Source organism: Parus major, chromosome 5, assembly GCF_001522545.3.
Source record: "Parus major isolate Abel chromosome 5, Parus_major1.1, whole genome shotgun sequence".
Taxonomy (NCBI): Eukaryota; Metazoa; Chordata; class Aves; order Passeriformes; family Paridae; genus Parus; species Parus major.
Genome location: NC_031774.1, coordinates 51,057,255 through 51,075,767, shown reverse-complemented (window position 1 = coordinate 51,075,767; position 18,513 = coordinate 51,057,255).

Here is an 18,513-nt window from a genome sequence, read left to right as displayed (position 1 = left end):
CTGCCCGGGCCCCGCACCTGCCCCCTGCGGCACTCGGCAGTACCGGGCTGCATCGCGGCCGCTGCGGGGCCGCGGCTGCGGGAAGCGGCACAATGGGTGGGCAGGGTGGAGGCGACAGGACAGCGCTGCGTCTGCGATGTCCCGCTGCTCACTGGGGTCCTCCTCCATCCCCGTGAGCAGCGAGTCACTCCTTTACGCCGCCCCAGGAGGAGACAGCAGTACTTTTCTGCACCTGTCAAGTGACATACAAAGAAGCTTCTCACGAGACTAGGTCTGGCAAAACTCTTAAACTGAGGGCTGAGGTGATATCTCACGAGCATGACCTGTGTGCCGTCCACAGAGTGCACACGCGAGTGGTTTTGGGGTGTATCGGTAACAAAGTGTTCACGGTATACAGGGCTAAACACTGACTGGCCACCTTCAGTCTTCACCCATCAGAAGGAATTTATGGCCTGTGAATTCCTTCCTGCTGAACTAGATGGAGGCCTGTCCCAGAAGTACAGAGCTTAAACATAGTTTGGTGTTTCTGCTCAGAACTTTGCCACTCCATTTTTGCAGGGTTCCCAGCTTGCAGCATGCGCATCATTTCTCCACCAGCTTCCTCAGAAAAGGACATTACTTGTCCAAAATGCTGAACACTGCCCTCTGCTATGCAAATGTGGCTCATGCAACTCTGAGCTACTGCTGCAGCTGCCACTCACCCAGGTGCCTGCCACACTGACTTCGGGAGATGCAACCCGGTGTGCCTGTGGGTCCTGAGTGCCCTGCTTCTGCCTATGGCCAATGCCAGGTCTCTGGCTGCAAATTCCCAAAGACCCGCAATTTTCCCAGGCTCAGTTCATGCTCCAAAAATTACTGTGCGTGTCTGTGGATCCTCCTGCCTATCATCTACGAAATGGAAAAATGAATGCTGAACCTCCTCATGGGAGGCTAGGGAGCTTGCTTCATTTTTATGTAACTTACTACAAGAACCCTAAATAAAAGGCAAAATTAATACCCCATTTTATTTTTTTCTTTATCTGGTTCTGAATAGGCTGGTTTAGAGCAATCTAATCAGGTGCCTGGTTTGTAGCGCCCTGGTGCATCATCTTTAGTTGGAGTCAACATAAAGGTAATTCAGTATTTCAGCATCTGAAGAGAAACGTATGCTCCAGCCCTCACAAAGCCATCTTCGTCCACTAGCCTGATTAATAGCTTCTTTGGCGTTCCACGGTGCTCAGTCCAGGGAAAATTACTGAGTAGATATTTACTATATTGTCAAACTTATTTTGAACTGTTCATGTGGGCCTCTCACCACCTCTCTGTGCAGTTATGCAATCTTGAAAACCACAAATTAAAGCCTCTAAAGAGACGCAATAACAAATTGTGGTAGCTCTGAAGAAACCCCCAGGAAAAAAAATTGATCTCTCAAAGTGACCTCTTCAAACTATGCTGACAGACAAAGCCTGAGTAAACAGATGGGTTTGCAACCCTGAATATCAACAAACTTTGCTCTACTACATCAGTCCGAGGTAAAAATGCTATCTGGTCTTATATACTCTATTTACAGCTGGATAGGGACTTTGGAAATGACTTTTTCTCCATTCCCTGTAAACAGCTTTGCTTTGTTTTTATAGCTAGAAGGAAACCTTTGAATTGGGGTTTCCTGTTCAACTGTGGATAGAGCAGAGAACTGAAGCATTTTGCTTCACTAGCCCACTGCTACACTTTCCTGCCCCAGGAAAATTCAAGGATGTCCTGAGGGCACTGTTCCACGGTGAAACAACCTCTGCATGGTCCTACAAGCCATGCTCTGACATGCTCAGCCAAGGTGCAGCGCTCATGTATTAACTCCGTGGGAAAGGGTGGAATTCCTTCTGCAGCCCTTTGGTTCTCAGAAGGTTTGAAGCGATGTCTTGCTGCTCTTCTCATGTCTGTGTTAAGCTGGATGTTTTTCAAAATCCTGTGTTTTAACTCTGGCAAACCCCCTCTCTACTTCCCAAAGGCTGTATGTCCCAGTTGGAACTTGGATTATTTTTAGGTGGGTGAAGGTAGTTAGTCTTTCTAGGAATCCATATCACTGATATTAATAGTGTGGGAACTTACATTTTCCTGTATACTGAGGATTTCATAGAATATATCCTAAAATATGGGTTTTACAGTGGCACATCTGGTTATGGGTGGTTTTTACTCTTCTGCATGTGGTCTGTGGTTCAGCAGTCACTAACTTAAAAATACATAAGTTTGTGTGTGTGTGTCCTCGCACAAGTGCACATACAAGGTTCACATTATTTCCTTTTTTCTGAGAACTTTATAGCTGTAGTTTTTCTTCATTTGATAAATGTAATTTATAAGTCTTTTAAAGTTCTTTTCATAAACAGGAGCTACAAAATAAATTCAGTAACTTATAAAAGCAAAACCTCAAAAAGCTGAAATTAAAACCATCGGGTCTGCTTTGATGTAGAGGTTGTGTTGAAATGGTATATTTACATGTTTATTTTCTATTTTATAATTTCCTGCACAAAGACACGCAATACTTTCTGACAGGAACTGAAATGTATTTTGGAAGAGTTCCACCTCTCATGTCATCTAAGCTCCATGTTGTTAATGTGGTAGAACTCTATGTGAAGGAAATGAAAAAGACTTTCCTGAAATAAGAGTTGGACAATTTCTACTCATCTAAGTGGCTACCCGGTGACTGAAGAGAGGTGCAGCGGTAAATTACTCACCTGTCTGGTATCTGTAAGAAGTGGGTAAATGTTATATTGCTGAAATTGGTGGTGGATAAACTCCATTTGCAGTTGTTTGCTTGTAGTGACATCTCTGGAAAAAAAAGTTACCATATGCTGGAGACTGTACATGGGTCTGGCTGTCTCTGGAGCTGCCTCTCCCTTAATCTTTCACCACTTTTAGATGACACCTGCTTTTATTTTCCTACCTTCAGCATGTTTGGTTTTTTTAAAATAAAATATATATGACTCAGAAAAAACATATGAATCCAAGCACCTAGGCAATGCCTGGAGTATGGAAAGAAAAAAGTGCTGTGCTGCAGATTTGTCTATAAAATCACTAGCAGAGCCATGGCCTTTGAATCTCCTACCCACCCTGCTACTCTTACCTTCAAATACATGACAAGTGTGTCATATATAACAAAGAGGTTCCCTGCACTGAAGCTTTCAAAATTTTTCCCCCTCACTTTTTGCTGACTCTGGGTTGAACAGGGAAAGAGTTTAATTTGGAGAGAGAGCTGATTCTACAGCCACAGGTCTGTTGGAGCAGTGCTCATCCTGAGTAAGTGGAAACCAACATTTTCTTGAGCCTGTGAACCATCTACCAAGGCTTTGCTGTGTGACCAAGTGTACAGTCCCCCTGATGTGTTAGTGGGTTTTCTGCACCTGCCTCTCCATGGATGCTCTCTAGTGCCTCTGTTGTGCCAGCAGCCTGTCAGGCTGGGGTAGAAACTAGATAACCAAAAGATTCTGGATTAAAGACTTCTGGTTTTAAACCCAGATGGTTTTGGTGAGTGGGTTTATTTTAGAATCCCTAAAATATTGTCTATTAGCATAACTTTCAATGCAACTTGAATGACAAAAGGTGCAACTTTCCATCCCATTAATCCTTTCTCACTTCTACTTGCACTGGGTCTTGTGTGATCTTGAAGTGATCTGCAGTGACGTGTTTTGGAGACTTAGAGGGCAGAAGAGCTTGTCTTTAGAAAAAAAGAACTATTTCCTGACAGGTTAGAGACTAACCTCCTGAGAGGTTAGTTCCCTAAACTTCCTAATAATGAAATGAATTGATATCTGTGATGCAGGGGAGGCACAAGGGAAATGGCCACAGCTCGTGGCCAAGGCAGGGCTAACAGGACCATCCCATCAGACTGACTTAGCAATATTATCCATCTGCCCCTCAGTGAAATTGCACAGTTAATATGTGTTAAGAGCAGAAACAAGTTTCACTGCAAATGTGGGTAGTCTTACCCTTTTGTGTGGTGGAAGAGCATAGGAGATGTACAGGAGGTCACAGTGGCTGTTGCAAGGTCCTGCTGGGCAATGTAGTTGGATAGGGTGCACAGCTGGCTTCTGGGGGAGCCAGCAATATTAACTTCAACAGCAGCTGCTAACACACCTCCATCAGTGGGAAATCAGATTATCCAGAAACCCCCTTGCAAAGCACATCCTTGCTACCCATCAAGAAAACTGCTCAAAAGCTGCTGTGGCTCAAGAGCTCGGGCCAGCCCCCCTGGTAGTACAGTGTAATCACAGTCATCTGAATGGTTTGCTCTGCAGCAAAGACAACAGTCTAGTCCAGAAGTGGAACCCCGTAGAGTTCTACTTAAGCAGTGACTTTATACACAGTGAATACAGATGAAGTCCTTGGCAGAAAACAGGAAATGCTTCTACCCTTGTCTTTGTTTCAGGTGTGCTGTAGATGATGATAAGGAGATGCAATTTGCTTGAATCTGAATCTCCCCTAAGAAGATTGTAACAGAATTCACCATGTGCAGTGTTTTACGACAGAATATGCTTCAGTGCATGACAGAAAAATTCAATACACTAACACTGCTTAGAGAGAGGGGCACAGCAGGCTGTTAACTCAGATTAGTTTTTCATTTTCCAAAAGGCAGCATAGCAAGAGTATGTCCTCAAAGTGTTACTGGGGTAGTTTGGAGTTGAAAGACTGGGTCCAGCCTCTTGTCAGGGTAAAGGGAACACCATTCCTTTGGGATCCTTTGTCAAGGGGGGGCTCTCATTGCTGTCTGGAAGTCTTTGTCACAGGCTGGTCCTCTGAGCCCCAAGGTTTGTATGGTGAAAGCTGTGAGTGATCAGCAGCAAAACTCCTGGTGCTTTCCTTGTGATTTTGATTTTGCCCAAGCCCAATGTAGTATGATAACAGACTAAAGGGGCTCTGAAAACTCAGGGTCAAATATTCATCATCTCACTTTCCTCAGCAAGTAAAGTTTTTCTTTATATAAAGAAATTGAATATAATATAGCTTAATAATTCTCAGGTTTTAAGGTGATTGCATGTGCCCTGCCTGAAATGATACACACGTTTGCATTTTCAATCTCTAACAGACTCAGAGGGGAAGGCAGGAAAAAATAGTATTTACAAAAACATTTATTCAAGGAAAATCTTTAGGGATCATGTATAGGATAATCTTCAGGGTGACCCTCATTTTCTACAATATAAATGGTTTTACCCAGCAGTAGTTCAATGGTTTTGAATAAGCTGTAGAGCAGAGGAGCAAACATTTTAGCAAGAATGGAGGAGTTTAACCCAGAAAGGCAGGAGTATCAGCTTACTTTGAATATAATGGAGATGATTATTCTGCTGACCTTTTATGCCCACCATCACTAAATGTATATTATGAACACAATGGGGTCTGGTTTTGTGTAAATGATTGCTGTAAGCATGACTGACTTGTTCGAAGCAAGCAGCATTCCAAGCAGGAGGCTGGAAGGCACCAGTGCTGTGCACTGAGGCTCTCATCAAACAGCTTTCTTGCTTCAAGCCTTTTATTTGAACATAAACGTTTGTGAAGTTTTCCAGTGATTTTTTTTTCCTGGCATTCACCCCACGACTCTTATTATTTTTAGCCATGTAAATTGGCATTATGCAATTGCTGAATTTGTTTCTTTCAGCCCATGATGATTTATAAGACTTAATTTCCAGGATACTCCCTTGAAGTTACCTTCTCTTTGTGACCTCAGGATTTCTCTTCCCAGACCTTTGGTATTTATTTTTACTATTTCTGTGGTGGAGGTTTGGCAATGTTGTTTTGGAGTAATGACAAACATACATAAGGACTGGAAAGAATACATGTCTTAATCTTCCAATGTAATGTGTGGATTGTTTATCAGTAGTAGAAAGAAGTTTCTGGGGAGGTTTAACACATCCTAATAATAGGCCTTTGCAGCCAGATAGAAAGATTTTGATGTATCTGAACTACATGTAATTCTTCACTTGTTCCAAAATAGATGAAATTTGCTTATTTTATATTGCAATACAGTATTTCTTGCTCAGACTTTTCCCAGAAAGAATTGGAAGTGGAAGTCAGTTAATTTGGACAGGTATGTGTTGTTTATATGGACTATTTTAAATGACATAAAATTGTGTAAACATTCTAGCTCCTCTGCTCTTGGATGAAGAAAAGATCTTTGGCATAAAAATCCTGAATTTCTGTTCTATTTTTTACTTTTATGGAGGAAATTGCAAATAATTTAACACACAAATGAAATTACTCAGCATTTTACTCAGTTGTTGAATTTTCCTCATAAGCAGTATATTTTGCTTTCATCATATACCCACTAATTTTTTAACTTGCATCTTCTTATTTTTTATTTTTCTGTATATTCTCATCAACATTAATGGTTTATTTACTCAGGCTTAATTCCTTCGCTACACAGCCTACTGTGAATAAAATGTTCCTTTGAAAATGATTAACTTTGCACTTTGTTTACAGTGTAGTCTTGCAATGTTATATCTGATACTCATTAGCAGGAAAACAGAAATAAAAGGAGAAACATTAGTTATCCCTGCCAATCATTTTGAATTCACTGGGATCAGGATCTGACCTGAAATATTTAGGTTAGCTCAACAGCTCAAGTTGATTTGAAGGGTCTCAATGTTTATGCCTAACAGTGCGTCCTCCTATGACTTTTTATTTTTAACTGCTCAACAGTTCTCACTTTCTGTGAATTTTTAAGTTATTCTTAGGCTAAGCAATATAGTCTCTTCACAGGGAAAAACTGTGACAAGCATATCTATGTGATGCAGCTCATCATTTCTGAGGGCACATCACATCTACCTGAAGCTCAAGCAGGAAAAAAACCCCAAAGACTAAATAGTTACTTTTAAACTTAGATATGAAACACTTGGGTTCCAGTTCACTGTCTTCAATGTGTGAATTATTCTGTGTAATGGTCCACCCTTCCCTGTGGAACTTAATTTAATGGCCACAATACTAATTCCTTGCTACCCTGTCTTACTTGAAACCAAATTTGAATTTCTTAAAACAAGGAAATACTGCCTTTTTAGAAAAATATTAATGACTCCTTTTTAAAAATGGGAATCATATACTTGCATATGCAAATTAAATGGATCAAAGGGATCTAAATCCACTTGTATAAATGGGAAAGATCTCTGAAATGCAGGTTTATTGCAAAAAAACCCTGGATTTGATAGGTAATGAGAGAACAGTTTTTTAAGAACAATTATGCTGTATTTGGAAAACCTGACATTTTCTCTCTTAACTAATTTTAATTGGCATTATGATCCCACTGAGCCAAAAAAACCCCAAACAAGGAAGACAGCAGCAAAATATAAATATAAACTACGAGTAAAGTATCTTAGCGGATGAAATCATAGACAAAAGCCTCTGAAGCCTTTTCACAAATACCTTCTTCAAAATGGGGTGATCCTTGAGCAGTTTTGGTCCATGTCTATTCCTTGGCCTCTTCTACAGTTGTTGACATTGCACTGCCAATGAAGCAGCTGTCACTTTTTACCAGCGTAATGCCTGGCAGCAGCTGGCTCAGAAGTGCTGCTTTTAATTAAATTTCTGATTTCAATTGGATTTTGGTTTGCAGTTCACAATGAACAGAGATTTTCAGGATGGGGTCTTATGGGGCAACTGTGGGTGTTTCAGACACCTCTCTGGCACAGATGTGTTCAGAAAAATCAAGCATCACCTTAAAATTTGTTGCAGTTTTCCTCCATTACTTGTGAGTGCTCTTCCAGGATCTTGCTGCTATAATGGATAGAATTATTCATATTTTCAGCTTAACTGTATCTATAACATATTTACACTGCTTGTTGGTGTGCCAACATCGTCTCTTTGCTGAGGCAATTATCCTGTCTCCCCTTTCTCTGTGAATTAAAGAATTGTAGAATCATTAGATTAGAAAAGACCTTTAAAATAATTAAGGGCAGTCCTACCCCCTTGGGCACTGCTCCACTGGGACTAACCAGCCAAACTCTTGTGGGGTGAGTTGGCACTGATGGGGACAGGCAGACCCAGCCTCTCTGCTCACGATTTCAGTGGGCTGGGATACAAATTGAGCCTCTCCTGCTGCCTGTAGGGCTATGGCAGTGTAATGCTAAGCCTGAGCTGGTGAGTTCTGCTGGAGACCTCATTAGCACTGATTTAATTCAGGCCATGTGGATTTTGGGACAGTATGAGGCCAGCTGAGGCTCACATTGGTCTGCACCTGTTTGTTCAGATGTGTGCACAGTCTCTTCTCATGAGATGGATTTTCCATTTCTCTGATCCTTCTAGAAGCAATTTTCTGCATTGGTTTCATGACAAGTCCATTTTCCTGCATCATATAGGAAGGAATTAATTGGAGAACAAAAGATGGCTCTGCTCTCTCCTCCTTTTCCTTGCATTAGCACTGCTTGGCAGAGCATATGGCCACTTGTTCAGCACAATCATTCTCATCGGTCAGGTTGACATCTGGAAGTCACAGACAAACGCAGATGCAGCTTGACAGCTGAACACCTGGGCAAGGAGCATGGCATGTCAGGGACGTGCTGGGTGTGCCCTACATGTGCTGTGTTATTTGAGCACTGCTGTGCAATATGGCTTGGACCTACTGGAAACCCAAAGGACAAATGAAAAGTTTGGGTACATTTTGTTCTGAAGCCTCTCTTAACACACTGTAGAGCCAACCCATCTTGGTGAGCCTGGTGTGACCGAGGAGGCTCGGGCGGATTGTGGCTTGCTGGCCATCTGTGTTGTCCACGTTTCCCACAGGCTGCATTTCCTGCTCATGCAGGGCATGGCATGGGATTTCCCAGGCACAAACATGGGAGCCCAGGCACATGCTCGGGGGCCATGTGACAGGGCTGTGGCTGTGGAACTTCCCCATATGGAGCACAGCTGTGTCTGTCCTTGAAAGGAGTGACCTAAATTTTACACAGTATTCCAGTGACGTATGACCAACACATCCCTCACTGCTGGAAATACCCCATGTGTTTTTGAATTGTTTACCATTGCTGCCTCTCTTTAGGGGCTTATATACTAACCCTGACTATGATTGAACCATCTAGAGTTTTCTCCTCCACGTGCAGCTGGCAAGTGCCCATTTTATTGTGATATTTTTTGCTGCCAGCTTCATGAATTTGAGCTAGGCAGTTCTGGATTTCATCCTGTTCATACTGCTTCGGTCCTTGAATCTGTTTAGCTCTTCCAGTGAAATACTCCAGTCCTGTTCTGTATATTCACAGGTTTCCTAAGGTTGTTCCAAATTTTTGCACCCCAGTATTCTATGTCACATATATGGTCTGCTGACCATATTCTTATATTTTAATTTGATTGTGATAGTAAGCAGACAGCAGATAACCTTAGCTGATGTAACAGTCACAGCTTTTGCTATCAAAATAGTGCTGGTAGTGTTCCCAGCTAAGGTTCTGCCAGAATGTAATTAGAAATGTACCTTTAAAATGTGATCTTTCTTTAACTACTGTAAACATCTTTTAAAAGAATTCCAAAGACTTTGCTTAAAAATAAAACCGTGCTCATGAAACACTTTTATACCAAATTAACGCTAAGGATGTAACATAATATTAAAGGTACTACAATATTAAAGGTTTAGATTTCCATTATGAGGAATATTTCCTTTTGTTTAACTCAGCTGCAACTTTTTCCTATAAACTGAATCATTTAGGATGGAAAAGAACTGCAAGATCATGGAGTCCAACCTTTGACTGACTACCCCCTTGTCAAGTAAACCATAGCACTAAGTGCCATGACCAGTTGTTTCTCGAGCATCTCCACCATCCATGATGACTCCATCACTTCTCTGGGAAGTCCATTTCAATGCTTGACAACCCTTTTATTCAATGTTTGACAACCCTTTCAGAGAAGGAATTCCTCCTGATGTCCAGCCTGAACCTCACCTGGTGCAGCTTGAGGCCATTTCCTCTTGTCACTGATTGCTTTGATTCCCAGCTGGCTGCAACCTCCTTTCATGTAGTTGTAGAGAGCAATAAGATTTCCCCTGAGTCTCTCTTTCTCCAGGCTAACCAGGCCAGCTCCCTCATCTGCTCCTCATATGACTTACAGTGACCCCAGCTAATGTGAAAAAGCACACACCTCTTTTTGAGTCAGATGCCGAAGAGATATTGCAGCAATCAGTCCTGCCATCAGCTCCTTCCAATAGTGGTGTTGAAGTTGGCCTTTAAAGAAGTTTTGTTCTGTTAACCTAAGAACTGGGCATTATGTTGCTATTTTCTCTATGCCACAAGGGTTGTCTGATTCCCATCCCCTTTCTCCAGCTTTCTGACTGTCAAGAAAACTGAAAAAATATAAGCCAAATGCAGCAGTGCATCTGAAAGCAGTCTAGGTAACAACTCCAAGAGACAAGCTGGGCCACATCTCACATATGTTCAGCACTGATGATTGAAGTGTTGACATTGTCATGGTGACAATTAAGAAGCAAGAAGGGGAGGATCCTAGATCTGTCTGATTTAATGAGAATATTTTGGTTCTAATAGCTATCTATTGCTAAGAACCACCCAAATTTAGTCCTAGCAGGCTCCATGAATATGAACCCTTTTTAGGGGAACAAAGCTGGAAAACTGTGTTTACTGAGAAAACAGGATCCTGTGCTGAGCAGCCCTGTTTTTTGAGAGCAGCAGCTCATCTGGGGAATCAGGACAGATTAGTTAGTGGTTGCTACCATCACTTTGGCCAGTTGGTCTCTGACACGAGCTGATAAAATTTGAGCATGTGGCAATAAGAGGCAGTGACACTGCCTCCAGCATTTAATGAATCACTTTTAAAGGTGTTTGGAACTTTTTCTCATTTCTAGGTTCTAATTGGTCAGAGAAGAATTTTAGAAAACATTTATCCTCCATTCTGTGTGTAAAAAATATTTACTTTATTTGGTGTTTGATGCTTTTTTTTTTTTTTTTTTTTCTTTTAGGACATCAAACCATAATTGGCTAAACACCTGCATGGAAGTTTCCTAAAATGACCTGATATGGTGAATGCAGTTATAGACTATAGTTGAAGAGGTGCTTATTTTCACAGCTATGGGAACTGTAGAAACAGAAAATATTTTTTTCTGAAAAGTTCTGGCATCAACTTTTTTTTCTCTTATAGAGAGTTTTTAGTATAAAATTGCATAAGTATATTTCCTAGCACTAAACATTCTAAAAATAATACAGGATGATAAATAAGGTGACATTTAGATGCAGTACAGTGCTCACTGCCATCAAACTGTAACCACAGCCCTCTTGTATAGATATTTAATTTAACAATACATCACCTTAGATTCACAGCTCTGAATAGCTGAAAAATCCTTATGGAATGCTTGCCACTGACCCCCAATAACTTGCCATTTATTTGAATGGCATTCAATTAGAAAGCACTTAAAGCAGGGTACTTCTGCACATGTCAGTAACGTTTTTATGAGATTTAATTTACCACTGCATATTATGTCTCAGCCTTCACTTTCTGGGAAAGGTGATGTGAGGAAATTGTTTTACTAAGTAAGGACTGCAAAATTCATTATTTACTTCATGTTAATTTGATGCATAATTTTGTAATTCTAGATGGATTTTTGTCATTCAGCTGCTGAACAATGTAATTTTGGAGTTCAGCCCAGGTCTTTGTGTCCTGAGGTACATGAGGATGGCAGTACTAAAGAGGCTGTTAGCAGCTTTCTGACAGTTCAGATATCTTGTGTGTTGGGAATGAAGTCACTCCTTTCCACATAAGACAGCTGTTCAAATGCAGAATTCCTCTCCCCATATGCATTTGAGGTGTGGGGTGCAAATTTTCACTTCCTTTTCTGATGTAATTGAGCTGTTTAGAGTCACTCCAGAATCTGGTGTATTAATAACTGGATAGTGTTAAAAATGCCCAAAATACAACTCTTCTTCCAAATATATCTGGTAGGTTTTTCTTTTGTTTGCTGAAGTTTTGGTTTTCTTTTGTTTTCCTTTTTATTTTTTATTTCTTTAGTAGGAAAAATGAAGTGCATTAAGTTTTTTCAGCTGGCCTGTTTGATCTTCCCCAGCTTGAACATAAAAATGTCACAGAAACCCGTGAGTAATCTGAAACACAAGGTGTGACTAAGGCAAATTTTCAAGGCCATACTGAGACATAGCATACTTTGAAAAAAAAACAAACCTGTTGGAAGTCCTGGTCCAAGCTGGCCTGCCTTAGTTATGGTGATGTTTTGAATGGTACATCAGAAACTGCAGAGATGAATATAAAGCATTATGTCTCTTTTCATCTCTGTTGCTACTCTTCATTAAAAGGTTATCAACATCAGCTCTAACTTAGCAGCACCTCAGTCTCCATCTCTGAGTACGGCATTTCTTCCTGTTACACTCCCAGGATTTAATGTCATATCTCCAAGCTGTACCACAATAAGCATGGTTAGATGTGCATCTGCTTGTGGACCACTGGAGACCAGTCTTCACCCAAATGTAGCTGCTGACCTACTCAAAGACAATAATAGCCACAGATCCATAGTTGCTGAGCGTCTCATGTGCTTGTCTAAGAGGAATTCATGGACCTATCAATGCATTTCACTTAATAACCACAAGTTCATAACAATTTTTGACTACTATTAATACAGTACAATACAAATGAATGTGTTAACACTGCTGTTGTTTGGAAGCAGCAGAATTGCTTATGCGAGAACAGTTTCTATTTTCCTACCACAATTATTGTACATTACTATTCATTTAAATTGAAATAGAAATGAAAAGTCACTCAGGCTTTGGAATATGGAGGTTTAATATGTCTCTTATACATCTATTTTTTTCTTTTAACTTATTCACTGTGTGTGTTTTCTTCTGTCACCCTGTACCCATTAATATAATTCAAAAATGATTGTTTTTTTGAAATATAACTTCAAAAGAGAAATGTGATTTTCCCAGCATGCTGAAATCTTGGGTGGTATACAGTGTTGTCACTAGCCATATAATTTAAAATTAACACCATTGACAAATGCTGCTTTAAAGCTTCTATTGAAAAATCATAACATGTGAGTGCGGTAGGGCTTTTTTGCTGATCTGGATTTACATTTGTGTAATTTAGTTAATAACTGGAGAGATCTTGTTATAGCTTGATTACTCTTCTTCAGTATACCCCTTGTTTTGTATTCCATTATTCACTCAAAGAACTTAATTAAATGAATCAGAGTATAAGCTCACATTTGCTGCAACAATCACAATTCCCCATAGATAATTTTCTTTGGCTGGTCTTGCTGGGATTTCCAGGAAAGTTCCCAGAAACTGTTTCACAGAATAGAGGGATTTCTCTTTTTAAAACCCTTTTTTGGTTTTACACAAATCTGAGTCCAGAAGAGTTTAATTTTTGAGAAATAACCATGAATTCTACATGCATGTGTGACTCTATAACAACAAAATCTTCAGAATAAATTGTGTTTAAGTTGAATCTTATTTGATTTTTTGTGGTTGACTTTGGAAACATTTGGTAGTTATTTTCCATTGAAATTCGCATCCTCTCGGGGCAGCAATGTGTTTAAGTTCTCCTGTTATTTCTGCTCTGTAATCCTAATCTTAAAACTTGTTTTCAATTTTTTTTCTGTTTGCTGTGTTGTGTTGTATACCTTTCACATGGCAATAAATAATTCTGCATTTGGTATTGGTGGTCTTGGTCTTAGTGTGCATGTATTTGTGTTGAAGGGCTACAATATATAACCCAGTAAACAGCATTGTTCTTTATTATAGAAAGAGAGAAGGAAAGGTTCTAATTTATATCCATATTGCTGAAATAAAAATGTGGCCTCCCCACTCAAGAACGTGGCTGTAATTTTTCAAAATTACTTGTAAGGCTTAGATGACCCGTTTATAGCTAAACTGGGATATTTTTAAGAAATAAATTTTTAGAGAAGGAGGTTCAACACAACAGAAATTTTGACAGGACAAACTGGCTCCAAAGAACCACTAACACTATCAACTGCTGTCTGTGAGCACAGTGCAGTTCCCTTGGCTTCTGTTGCTTTTGTTGGGTCAAGATACTTAATTGCTTGATCCTTATTAGACATTAAATAATACTGATTCATGCCTCAGTGTACTGACATTCTGATGACAGGCACTAAAGAGATGAGGCACCATGTTAAGAGTCAAAAGGGAGAAGCTCTTTTTGGATTTAGAGATTTTATTTTTGCTTATTACCAGTTAATCAAAGACATTTCTATGAAAGCAGGTGAAAGCTTCCTCTGAGCATGTAGCAGACTGACAAGGTACAAGTCAGCTTGAATCCAGAGGTTGTGTCACTGTATTCCACTGTTTTGCAGGAAATAGTAGCTCAGGCAAAGCCACCTGTTCATAGTGCTGCACAATGTTTCTGCTAATGCTGGGCTACTTCTTGCCAGCCTAAAGGGACGTGTGACACTGACTTCTCACACATTCACAGACATGCATCCATTTCTGTGGGTATCAAAGACTTGTTCTGAGAGTCCCCACAGCAGTGGAAGCAGTCCAGTCATCTCTAAGGAGGTTTGTATCATCCATCATGTATATCCCAAGAGCTCTAACCAGAATTTATTGAGGCTAAGTGTCATATCTAGGAGCTCCAGATGAAATACGGTTTCAAATGGTAAATACAAAGTAAGAAAGTAAGATCCCACTTCCAAAACTTCAGCCTGAACTGGGAGGAAACTTAGATGGAAATGATCATCCAGCCCAATCTCTTGCCAAAGCAAGATTATATCCTGCAGGCTGTTTTCTAGCATTTGCCAATCTGGCTATAAAAGCACCAAACAAACAGGCTCCATTACTGGGAAGAGTCTGGGAGACTGTTCCATTGTTTAAAAGACGTCATGCCAGTTCATTGTATTCTGAAATTAAGTATTTATTTTTTTTTTCTTATCTTAGCTACATCTTATCCTTGGTTATGTTCTGAGATACCAAATTAAAATCTGACATTATTAAAGGCAATATCGTTCTTGGCTCTTACAATCTACCTTTGTGTCCTCAAACCCAGAGAGTTGATCACCCCAAGCCAAAGGGCTGCACAGCTGCATGACCATAATTATTCTATGTTATGGGGGGCCAGGGCAAACATGGCTATAAAATGTCTTTTGCTGCCTTTTTGTATCTGGCTTCCTCTGTCCTAATTAATAGCCTTCTCCATCCCATCACAGTTTTTGCTGTTCTCAGTGAGTGTTTGCCAGCAGCTGTGTCTACTTTAGTAAGCAGTAGTGGGGTGTAAGTAGTGTAAGAGTGTGGGGTGAAAGCAAAACTGTAGAGTAAAATGTTTGGTGCTGAGGGCTTAACACCCACAGTCATGCATGCTTTAAGGTTTTGGAATAGTTCTGGGCTGGTCCCTCAAACTGCATGTATGTACTGGCTGGAGATCATTATATGGGCTTCTGGAATGCATTTTCTGATTTAGTTTTTTCTGAAAGTCTGTGTGTATTAGTTTGTATTTTTATGAGAATCAGAGTGTAATATATAAGGATGAACTATAATGCTGGTGGCAGATACAATCCAAATATTTTTGTGTGTGTGTTGTTCAGAGCTGAATGCAACATTACATACCAACAAGAGAAATTTGAGTCAGACATCAGGAAAAAGTTTGTAATGATAAGGACAATGAAGCACTATGGAAGTTGAATAAAATCATAGCTGAAATGGATTAATTTAATATCCTAAGAAAAGGATAAGCAAAAAATAATTTGCTAAGAAGAAAGATACAGTTGTTCCTACAGAGAGAAACAGAAATAGGTTTGATCAGTTTATGGCATCCCTGTGGACCAGATTTCCCCTGGAGAACCTGAGGCTGGTGGGGAGACCATATTGTTCTCTACAACTACCCAAAAGAAGGTTGTAGTGAGGTGGGACTCAGGCTCTTGTCCCAAGCAACAAGCAGTAGGAAAAAAAGGACAGGGCCTCAATTTGTTCCAGGCAAAGGTTAGACTGGGTATTAGGAAAACTTTTTAATGAAAAAGGTTTGTCAAGCAGTGGAAGAGACTGTCCAGGGGAGTGGTGAAATCACCTTCCCTAGGAGTCCTTAAAAGACATGTAGATCTGGGACTTGGGTACATGGCTTAGTAGTGGACCCAATGAGTTTTAAGGCAATTTCCAACAAAAACCATTATATGATTCTATGATTCTATAACGGGTGCCCCTTTTTCTTATGCGTATCAATTTCATTTTTTCCCTTTTTAAAATTTTATGTCCTTCATCCTGCTGTTCATTATAATTTTTTCTTTTCCTTGTCTGTTATGAATAACTTGTGCTACTTTGGCTACATCATGAAGTCTCATTGAAGGCAATTTACTCTCCCAGATATCAAAAGTTTTTAACAAAGTTGACTCAAAAATCTTGTCTACCAAATAATACACGTCATAGGTGATAATATACTGTGAGCCAGATTTCAAAACACATATCATATTTTCTTCAGGTCTGTTTAAATGCTAGTTCACATGAGAAATAATCACAAATACTTTACTAAACTGATGGCATATAATTGTTTCCTGATGTTACTTTGTAATTCAGTCAAGCGGAAAACTTCACCTTAATAAATTTGCTGCCATTCTCTTCCTCTCTATTGTAGAGTTTTGGGAATTTTGTTCAATATTGTGTGTATCAATATGCTCACTGTTGAGAAAGAAGTGTCTTGAAAGAGAACTGCACCCCACAAAATACACATTTCAGAGCCAAACCCCAAACAAATTATACTCCTAAGCCTCAGATCACTCAAAGAGAGACTCAATAAATTTTGGCTTCTCTACCATTGAATTTAAATAGATATTAAGACCTTAAGACACTAAGGTTTCTTTTAAATGCCTCCCTTCTGCATTATAATTTTTTGCTTTATGCATTTTCTGCTGTGACTTGTGAAGATTCCAATGTCCCAAAAGGATGGGTCTTTTAAGTGGATGGTAGAGGTGTCCAGTTTCCACAGGGAGAAGCAGTCTAGACTTGCCTCTTGACTACTGTTTAATGCAATCTCTGGGAAAAGGAAGACATAGGCTTAAACCTACCCTACTAAAACATTTTACAATCCAGGTTGCTCATTTCCCAATAATTTATTTTAAACCTGCTCCATGTTCTAAAGATAACAAAGATTTAGAGATACAAGGCCACTTCATTTGTGTTCTTTTGTGTTGACAATATTTTATTTAGAAAAATATATTCTTTCCTTTCTCAGGTATTTCCATTTTGCTAGGATAAATTATATTCAGAAATATTTTTTGATGTCCAAAATTATGTGTATACCCCTATCCATTTCTGAATTTAGCAATATTAAAAAAGAACAATAATGGAGGAATGTTTTGCTACAAACACCAGTTTTGGAATGAAAACATTTTCATCTATGAGGCTCCATTTGTTCTGCAGTTAGCAAATACTTCAATTGACACTGTTGTCAAACCAAGGACATAAAACTGAGAGTGTGATATGTTATCTGCTGCCAATTACGTAAGTTTGTGATGCATAAGTTATTGCAAAAAATGGGGTCATGACCCCTAAACCAACTCCTTTTGAAGTTGTAGTTCTTCATAAAACCTCCCGCATATTTGTATATTTTAGTTGGTTAACTCTTAACTGATTTTATGCAAGTGCTTATGAGAATGATTATATGACATTAAAGAAAAAGCAGACTCTTACGTCTACAGAAATACCAATTTGTTGATATGCTTATGGAGAGGTGAATCTGGCTAAAACAAGGATTTTAGTTCATAATCAAAGAACTTAATCCAAGTTCCTTATCAAAGAGATGCTTGAAAAGAAATATTTTTGACCATCAAATGTAAATATTAAAGTTATTGCAGTATATTATCTAGCAGAGAGGTAAGAAGATTAGGACTCAACCTCTCCAGTCCTTGTCTTACCTTTTATATGATCTTTTATGACAATGTTACACTAATAACTGAATTTTCCATATTGCTTTCAGTTATCTTTCTGTTTGACTAAATATGACTAAAACTCATATTCATCACTTGAAAACAATGTGCAAGTAATAGACTTAAAACTTCATTTGAAAAATACCAGCAAAGCTGGGAAGAGTGTCAGGTGAAGAAATCAATTGGAACTGGAACAACAAGGTCCTTTTTCATGTCTGGGGCAGAGGTTCCAGAAACTTTAAGACTCAAGATATTGTGATGCTAAAGATATGTAGCACCTGCATTCTAATGCAAAGTGTTTGTTAGAGGATCGTTTAGCTAAAGGTATTTTTTGGTTTTTTTCTTTTTTTTTCTTTTTTTTTTTTTAATTTCAGGGAGGAAGAAAGTATGACTTTAAAATATTAGCTCTTTTCAAAATGTGATGGAATTATGACCTTTCAGATGACCGGACAAAGCCTCTCCTAGAACAGCTAGCAGTCCTTCTTCCTCATTCAGGTCAAGGACTGAAAAACAGGTGATTCATACTCTACTAAACGACTTTACTGAGTGGTTTTCTTTTTTTCCCTTGCATTTTTGGGACCTCCCAGCTGCCTCTGCTGCTCTGCCACTTGCTAACTTCATACAAGCAGTTACCTGTTCACTGACCTGGGGAATGACCAATGCAATAGTTCAATGGGCAGCCTGAGTTCAAGCCC